The sequence below is a fragment of the Scyliorhinus canicula genome, chromosome 19, assembly GCF_902713615.1.
Source record: "Scyliorhinus canicula chromosome 19, sScyCan1.1, whole genome shotgun sequence".
Lineage (NCBI taxonomy): Eukaryota > Metazoa > Chordata > Chondrichthyes > Carcharhiniformes > Scyliorhinidae > Scyliorhinus > Scyliorhinus canicula.
In genome coordinates, this window is record NC_052164.1 from 5,767,522 (window position 1) to 5,777,675 (window position 10,154).

A 10,154-nucleotide genomic window follows, 5' to 3' on the forward strand; every position below is an offset into this window, starting at 1 on the left:
GAGATTGCCCATGATGCAGTTTTTGGATGGGTTGTCACCCAGTTGGTGGAGCAGGGGAAAAGGGAGGAGTCCGAGGCATTGATAGGGCCGGAGGAGGTCATGAAATATATCGGTTTAATGTGTATTGGTAAAGCACCAGGTTCTCTATAGAATTCTATAAGAAATTTGCGGGTCAATTGACCCCACTGTTGTTGGACCTGTTCAATGATTCCTTGCCTCGAGGGGTATTGTCGGTCACACTGGTGCAGGCATCGATTTACCTGATTTTGAAGAAGAATAAGGATCTTACAGAGTGTGGGTCGCACCGGCCCATTTCATTGTTGAATGACGATGCTAAACGTTTTGCCAAATGTGTTGACAATGTGTTTGCAGCCCTGCCTTCCCGGGGTCATTTCAGAGGAACAGACTGGTTTTGTCAAGGGTTTGCAGTTGTCAGCCAACATAGGTTGGTTGTTGAACATTGTCGTGTCCCCCTCTCAATGCCTGAGCCAGAGGTGATTATTTCAATGGATGCTGAAAAAGCATTTGATCGGGTGGAATGGTGATTCTTGGACGGTTTGGCTTTGGGCCAAAGTTGATATCGTGGATCCGTCTTATATACAGGGTCCCCACCGCGTGTGCATACAAATGCCCGGAGCTCAATTTACTTCCAGTTGAACAGGGGTACGAGGCAGGGTTGTCCATTGTTTCTGCTTTTGTTTGTTTTGGCAATTGAGCCTCTGGCCATAGCGTTGAGGTCGTCCACTGGGTGGAGTGGGGTAGAAAGGGAAGGGAAAAGCGTAGGATGTCCCTTAATGCAGATGATCTGCTACTTTATATTACAGATTCGCTCTTCAACATGGAGGAGATAATGAAGCAACTTAAGAGTTTTGGCTCCTTCTCGAAGTATAAATCGAATCTGGACATAAGCGAATACTTTCCGGTGAATCCCCTGAGGAGGGAGCCGATTTGGGGATGTTGCGTTCTACCTGGCCAGGTCTAGCTTCTGTTATCTGGGAATCCGGGTGGCACATGATTGGGCCTCACTCCATGAACTAAACTTTGTTAGTCTGGTGAATGGGGTTAAGTATGACTTGAAGAAGTGAGATAACCTCCCTTCTGTCCTTGGTGGGCAGTGTTCAGACTATTAAAATGGGTGTCCTCCTGAGGTTTTTATTTCTTTCCCAGTGTCTCCCTATTTTTCTTCCCAAATTGTTCTTTCTCAAGGTGAATCAAATGATATCTTCCTTTATTTGGATGGGCAAGACCCCACAGACTTGTAGGATGTTTCTGCAAAGAGAGAGGCAGTTGGGGAGCTTTGCACTACCGAATTTGTTATTTTATTATTGGGCTGTGAATACTGCCCTGCTTCTGCCCCCCCCCCCCCCCCCCCACATTAACTTTGAGCCCAGTGGTGGTGGCCACTGGATTTGGAGATAGTTCAGACAACATTTTAAGCCGGGTGCCATGTCGATGTTAACCCCGATTTGCAGGAATCATCTCTTTGTATTGGCAGGTCTGGACTTGTCGTTCGACACATGGGGGAGGGAGGGGCCGGAGAGGTTTGGGGACATGTTTATAAGGGGACGTTCGCCGGGAAGAAGGAGCGGTTGGATAAATTCCAACTCCCGAAGAGGAATGTATTCCGGTATCTGCAGGTCCATGACTTTTTGCGCAAAGAAATTCCTTCATTCCCCTGAGACCTTTATCCTCTCCCTTGGACTGGGTCCTGTCCCTGGCCGAGTTGGGTGAGGGGAGGATTTTGGACATTTATGGCCAGATCCTATCGGTGGAGCAGGCTCCATTGAAGGAAGTGAAGGGAAAGTGGGAAGAGGAACTGGGCCCAACGGGAGGTGTGAAGTGAGGCTCATCACAGGGTCAAGTCCATCTCCTCATGTGCTAGTCTCAGCTTGATCTAGGGTACATTTGGTTTTTTTTCTCGGGGTGCAGGATATGTGCGAGCATTGCCAGCGAATCACGCACATATGTTCTGGTCAGGTCCTAAACTTAAGCTTCTGCATCATGTCAGGGATTCTGGATATTAAGCTGGAGCCTTGCCTGATGGTAGCCATTTTTAGGGTCTCGCCGGTGCTGCAGATGGGGGTGAAGGTGGATGTCCTCACCTTCGCCTTGTTGATGGCCTGGAGATGAGTTCTGCTTGGGTGGAGGTCCCCTGCTCCTGGCTGAGTGATCTAATGGAATCTTTGTATCTAGAGGGGCCCGGGAGAAGAGTTCTACTCAAGATGGCAGCCATTCATTTCCTTTTTCAGAGTTAGTCACTCAGTTGTTAGGTGGGGCTGTTGGTTTTTGTGAACTTTTATTTCTCTTTTTTGGGGGGGCTAGGGTTTTTTTTTCTAATTTACCTCGTTATAATGAAATAAATATAATTTTTTATAAATTTAGAATACCCAATTCATTTTTTTCCAATTAAGGGGCAAATTTAGCGTGGCCAATCCACCTACCCTGCACATCTTTGGGTTGTGGGGGCGAAACCCACACAAACACGGGGAGAATGTGCAAACTCCACACGGACAGTGACCCAGAGCCGGGATCGAACCTGGGACCTTGGCGCCGTGAGGCAGCAGTGCTAACCACTGCGCCACCGTGCTGCCGTGAAAGAAATATTCTTAATAAAAATATTTCTATAAAAGGACTCGAGTGAAGAAAATGAAAGAGGAGGAGTGGTTTGCAAGGTTATGCTGTGAGTAGATCTTTATTGTTTCACTATAATCACATTTACATTTTTCCAAATGTTTACAGGTTTGCGAAGAAAAAGATTAACTTGTATCCTTGAAGCTATTCTTGTGATTGGTGAGTTTCAAACTGGTGATCACCCTGCTCCCTGGATCAGAAAAGAAACACACATGGGTAAGAGGAGGTACCAATAATATTGTCTATTCAACAATTAATGCAGGGCTTCACATGGGAGTCATTGAGCACAAGCCACTAATAAAGGCCTTTAGGATTATTAAAGGTTTTGGTTGACATGTGAAGATACAAATTGGGAGCAGGCATAGTCCATTCAGCCCTCGAGCCTGCGCTGCTGTTCAATAAGTTCATGGCTGATATGACACTTGTGGATAAGAGCAAAGCAAGGCCATCAATAAGATAGTGACCAATAATTCAGTCTGGTTATTCAATAGAATCTTCTTTACGCAGATAGTGGCGAGAATGTGGAACGCACGGCCACTGGAGTAGGTGAAGCTGGATCAGCAAATGAGGGAGAAGAGAATAGTTATGTTGACATCATTCAAGGAGGACGGATGGGAGGAGACTCAAGTGAAGCGGCACGTTAGCACAGTGGTTAAAGGGGCAGCACACTGGTTAGGGGGCAGCACAGTGGCACAGTGGTTAGGGGCAGCACAGTGGCACAGTTGGTATGGGGCAGCATGGTGGCATAGTGGTTAAGGGGCAGCACGGTGGGACAGTGGTTAGGGGGCAGCACGGTGGCATAGTGGTTAAGGGGCAGCACAGTGGGACAGTGGTTAGGGGCAGCACGGTAGGACAGTGGTTAGGGGGCAGCACGGTGGGACAGTGGTTAGGGGGCAGCACGGTAGGACAGTGGTTAGGGGCAGCATGGTGGCACAGTGGTTAGGGGGTGGCACAGTGGCACAGTGGTTAGGGAGTGGCAATGTGGTTAGGGGGCAGCACGGTGGGACAGTGGTTAGGGGGCAGCACGGTGGGACAGTGGTTAGGGGCAGCATGGTGGCACAGTGGTTAGGGGGTGGCACAGTGGCACAGTGGTTAGGGAGTGGCAATGTGGTTAGGGGGCAGCACGGTGGGACAGTGGTTAGGGGGCAGCACGGTGGGACAGTGGTTAGGGGGCAGCACGTTGGCACAGCGGTTAGGGGTGGCACAGTGGTTAGGGGGCAGCACAGTGGCACAGTGGTTAGGGAGTGGCAATGTGGTTAGGGGGCAGCACGGTGGCAGTGGTTAAGGGGTGGCACGGTGGTTAAGGGACGGCACGGCAGTTAGCAATGCTGCCGCACAGCTCTCTGAACCCATGTTCAATTCCGGCCTCGAGTGGCTGTGTGGAGTTTGCTCTTTCTCTCCGAATCTGCATGGGTTTCCTCCGGGTGCTCCGGTTTCCTCCCACAGTCCAAAGATGTGCAGGTTAGGTGAATTGGCCATTGTTTTTTTAAATATAAATTTAGGGTGCCCAATTCTTTTTTTTCCCAATTAAGGGGCAATTTAGCATGGCCCACACAGACACGGGGAGAATGTGCAAACTCCACACGGAAAGTGACCCAGAGCCGGGATCGAACCCGGGTCCTCGGCGCTACAGTCCCAGTGCAAACCACTGCGCCACGTGCTGCCCCTGGGAAAGACTTGAATGAGGATCATCTGGTTGACCCTGTGGTGGTCCTCACAGCTATTTTCAGAACAGTTTCAGCTCAGGTCCCTGAAATGGTTTCCTGGTTGCTCAGCTGGCCTGGATCAGAAGGTTGTGAGTTCAAGCCCCACAACAGATACTTGTGAACAACAACATGGCTGGCAACAAGCAAGTTCACAATTTATTTTAATTTTTTTATTTTTCCAATTAAGGGGCAAGTTAGTGTGGCCAATCCACCGACCCTGCACATCTTTGGGTTGTGGGGGTGAGACCCACGCAGACACGGGGAGAATGTGCAAACTTTGGGTGGACAGTGGCCCAGGGCCGGGATCGATCCCTGGTCCTCGGCGTAGTGAGACAGCAGTGTTAACCACTGTGCCACCGTGCCGCCCTCAGTTAACCCTTTATAACTCACCAGTTAGAGTCCAGAAAGAGGTTGGCGTCCAATTCTGGGCGGATTCTCTGTCCCACCACACCTGTTTTCTGGTGCAGCGCGCCCCCGCCGGCAGCCGGTCATCCATCCCGGCAGCCGGTCATTATGGCCACCCCCATGCCAATGGGAAATCGGCAGCATGAGTGCGCTGCCGGCAAAGTGGATGATTCCGCCGGCGGAGAATCCAGCCCATTAAGAGAAATGTTAAGGCCTCAGAGAGGGTGCAAGGGAGATTTACTTGAATGATATTAGGGATAAGGGAATTCAGCCATATGGAGAATAGAGAAGGTTATGGGGTAATTTAATAGAGGTATTTAAAATCATGAAGAGTTTTAATATATAAAGAGAAACTGTTTCTGAGGCAGAAGGGCCAGTAACAAGAGGACACAGATTTAAGGAAATTGGCAAGAGGAAAGGGTGACTGACCTTTTTTAAAACACATTTGGCGGGATTCTCCCCTCTGGGGACTAAGTCCCCAGGCCCGCCGGAAAACAGGCGGGAATCACTCCTGACTTTTTCCCAGAAAGTCCGGGATGATTCTCCGTCTTCAAGGGGGTTAGCAGGGCACTGGCGTGCATCCCGCAGCTCTGGCTGCCGGCGGGGCCCTGGAGTTACGCCCGCGCAGGTCACCGGAGAATCGCGTGCCGGCGTGGGAGCCTATTTTGGGTAATTCTCTACCCCCGCGACGAGCGCGATTTCAGCATTAAAAATGGCAGCCCGATCACTAGCTACACTGAGGCATTCCGACGAGCGGAATGTATCAGTGCACAAAACAGGGCGACGTATGGCCTCGGCCGCATGTTCCCCACCGAGACCCCCTATCTAATGCGAGTGCCGTTTCATAGCGTTATGCTTCTTGGTCCTGCGAGCTCCAGGAAACCCGCAGCTAAATGCACTCGCTATGGGACTTTGTTCCCATTTAGTTAAATCACATCCTAGTGTGGGCTAAACCGGACTGAAACTCCCTAGGGCCCAAAAAAGTGAGGAAGTGTCGTTTGATAGCAGTGAGGAACTCTCTGCAAAACCCGCCACAAGTTAACTTAGAAATTTTCCTGTTAAATTCCGCCCCTGGTTCCCGACCAGTAAGTGACACATGACCCCTGGTGTTGAAATATGATGGTGGCATGGGAACGGAGGTGATTTACAACAGAAAAAATGGCGTAAAACGGCCACCGAACCTCCGTTTGGCCGGGAGCTAGCATGCCAGCAGCGTGGAGCACCCTGCTCTCGTTACCGATATGGCCCGGAGAATTGCCTGGTCTGTGGCCACGCATGCTCAGGGCGGTGGCATGCAGCAGCCGGACCGTGTTACATGGCGGCGGCAGCTCGCAGACCCGGCCCGCGAAATAGTCCCCCACTTTGGCCGGCTCGTGTGCCCCGGAACACACCCCCACAGTGCCCCCAGTGTCTGATAATATCCCCCCCTACCCGCGATCAGCTCTATCCCGATTGTGGCAGCGCTGGACTGAGTCCACAGCCGCCTCCCCAAGTTCCCGACGGATGAGACCACACTTGGCCAACGCCACCAGGAACACGGCCGGTCGGAGGCGGAGCATCGGAGGGTGGGCCTCAGGCAATGTCTTGAGGCCGTCGATATGCCCTTTTGGAGGGGGCGGAGCGCTGCAAAAGCGCTGCTGCCCCCAATTTGGTCGGGAAGTGTGATTCTGCGGCCAATCGCCAAACGCAATTTTGCCATCGGCGACTGGAAAATCCAGCCCATGGTGTTTTCCTTATTTTCTTCCTGCCTTGAAAAGATTTTCTATAATTTTGTTGTTTTTTGAAAAATCCTAACTTTCTCCAAAATTTCTAAACTCAGAGTATGATCTAAAATTCATTTTTTTTAAATTTAGAGTACGTAATTATTTTTTTCCAATTAAGGGGCTATTTAGCATGGCCAATGGGGGAGAGATTCACGCAGACATGGGGAGAATGTGCAAACTCCACACGGACAGTGACCAGGGGCCAAGATCGAACCTAGGTCCTCGGTGCCGTGAGACAACAGTGCTAAACACTGTGCCACAGTCCCACCCCAATTTTACATCCCGCCCTATAACTCACCTTGTATCAAGCTTTTAGGTGACCGTCGGACGAATGAGGGGGCTGAACTGAAAAGAAAACAAACCCATGTACAGAAATTAAAATACAGGTAGAATTAATAGATGATGGTTTTGGGCAGGTATCCTTATTATATAGAACATAGAACATAGAACAGTACAGCACAGAACAGGCCTTTCGGCCCTCAATGTTGTGCCGAGCCATGATCACCCCACTCAAACCCACGTATCCACCCTATACCTGTAGCCCAACAACCCCCCCCTTAACCTTACTTTTATTAGGACACTACGGGCAATTTAGCATCTGATTTAGTATCTCCTCTAAAATCCTGGATCAACTCCCAGTGGCTCCTTGGCAAGTGACTGACCTGAGGATTTTAACTACCCAAGCAATTGCTTTTTGCGAGACTATTAAGGTGTGAATAACCCCTACAGGGTCTTCATTGACCACAGGTCTCATCAGCAGCTTCCACACTGACCTTTTTTGGTTCCACCCCAACCCCTTTTGCTATTAACACTCTTGGCCTCAACATGCCCTCGGATCCCAAATGGAAGCCCCACATCACTGAAGCTGCTGAAGAAGCTGGGTCTCTCATTCTGTGTCAAAATCTGTTCCCCCTTTTATAGAATCTTAACACTCAAAATCATCCAACACGAATATCAATTTTGTATCCGGGGACCTCTACCAGAACCTCTCTACCCGGCTGAAAAGTAAACAAACGTAAGAATAAGTTAAATACAGGTTTTGGGCAGGTATCCTTGTTATCTCCACTGTAAAATCTCAGGCAGAATCCCAATGGCTCCAAGGGCAAGTGACTGACCTGAGGATTTCAACTACAGAAGGGACAATCGTGGGGTCAATTACTAGCTAGCTAAGCTCAACTGAGGCCCCATTGAAGACACTACAATTACCTTCATTAGGCAGGTTAAGAGACAAGGATTTGGATATATTTCCAACTCCTAATTGTTACACAGCGACCCCTTGCTTGGAAAGTGCAACTTCATGAACACCTGACAGGGACAACATCATGGTCTGTTGTGATGTCACTGCCGATGGCATCCCTTTACCACAACATGTGTTTCTATTCTTTAGAAGACTTGTCTGTTTTGTATCTTCACACACACACTTTTTGCTTTGAGGAGTAGTGAGGAATTGTCGGCAGGCTAATTCCCATGTGTTTGAACCACATCAGGAACTCTTTTTGTGGCCAACAAGTCTGAGAGTGGGACATTAACCCAGAACGTCTGGTTCAGAGGCAGGGGCACTAACTACTGAGCTGATGCTCTTCTGCAAGTTGTTCTGGAAAATAGAGAAAAATGTGTCATTTGAAACATGGAAGTCTGGCAATATCTGGTTTGAGAGGGTACAGGGAAAGATCCCACAAAAGTTTACTAGCAGCTGCAAAGAGCAGGGTTATAAAATGCAGATTCTTGCTCACAAGGTTTTAGCAAACACACAGGTTTCATGTGGTAAGCTAAAACAATGGCTCACACCTTCATGGAATGTAACTATCTCAGGAAGCATCTGAAAAAGCATGGATGAGAGTTTCAATTGCATTAAGTGACAAATGTTTAAAACAGGCAAGTCTTTCAAGTCATAACCAAGTTAAATTTTAGCATACAGCTAAAAGCAAAGTTTCACACCTTAATTGAAATAAACTCTCTTAGTAAACAGCTGGAAAGGATGGAAGATGCCCAGTCGAATTTGGTGTCAATTTTAAAGTGTAAAATTCTACGAACATCAAGTCAATTAAAAGAAAATTGGAGACGATCTGTCTACGAGAAACATCATTTAAGTCAAAATCAAAGGCAAAGTTATGAGCTGGGGACAATTGGAAAATTAAACGATTCGAAATCACAGAAATAAAAGTTAACTATTGAAACCAAAGCATTTTTTAATCAGATCTGAAAGGAGACGATATGCCCAAAATGAATAATTAGTTGTAGTAAGATGTTTACATCAAAGATACTTTTAAACTATCAAAGTGAAACAAGCCCATTTACAATAAAGTCGTTAAAACTTAATAACTCTCAGAAAGAGAATATAAACCCAGGGAGCAGAAACAGAGGACAGAGAACAGCACCAGCAACAGGAGAGAAGGGGAGGAGAACTCAGAGAGAGAGGGAGAGAGAGAGCTCGGTCATGGGAAAGACAAGGCAAGCAGCCGAGTTTAAACAGTTATACATCTAAGGAAGACTAGAATTTAAACAGGAGTCAGAATCAGCTTAGAGATAGCTAGCAGAGCCAGCTCTCACAGCTCGGTGCATGGGAAGAACAGGACACAGCAACCGAGTTCACCAGCGAATACAACTCAAGAAGACCAGATTTTAAGAAGATCGATTGCCAAGGTGGGCCTGAAGCAACCAGCAGCCAGAAGCAAGATCTTTTTTCCTTTCTGTAAAGAAAGTGTTTGCAGCTTTTAAAAGAAAAAATATAATAATAAAAATAACTTAACCTGAAAAAGTGGTTATTAGCTTACTTCACTTCCTTAATAACGCAGGACCCAGGACATCAATGCTATTAAGGGGTAAGTAGGTAAAATTCTTCGGTGAAGGTATGGGTTATACCGGGGGATAACTTGAAAAGATAGTTTGACCTGAATAGCACCCACAGAAGCCTGCACTGGAGTCAGGGAGTGAGAATCCCTGTTCACCATTTAGAATATCAACCTTTTTTTTTGGTATAGGGGGAATTCTAAGAATAGTGGTGAGTTTTAACTTCAAAGTGAAGACTCAGAGAAGACCTGAAGAGGTCTTTCAACTATTGATGTTTTGGATGAGGTAGATATAGAGAGAATGATTCCACTTGTGGGAGAATCCAAAACCAGGGGCCATCAATACAAGATAGTTCATGCAGCCTCAGTTCAGCTAAGCTAATAAGGGATTGAACCTGGGATCATCCTCTTCTGCATGGGTGTAGATGAAGGGAGGTGATCGAACAGCTACCAAGATGTAGAACTGATGTATTCAAGTTTTGGATAGATTTGGAGAATGAGAATCTTTGAGAGGACAACAAGTTTTGGCACAGAGCAGCGTAATTACTAACTAATCCAATAGGGAAATTAAAACATTTGTTTTTCTCAAGGAGTGGTTAGAATGTGGAACTTGCTACCACAGGATGAGGCAAATAACTTGAAGTTTTTCAAAAGAAAACAAAATGAGTACATGAGAGAAAAGGGAATAGAAAGATATGTTGAAAGGTTGGTGGAATGGAAGTAACATGTGTGGAGCATCAACAACACAGCAGAACTATTGGGTCAAATAGAATATACAGTCGGATTCCGACCCTGGGTAACTGTCCGTGTGGAGTTTGCACATTCTCCTCGTGTCTATGTGGATTTCACCCCCACAACCC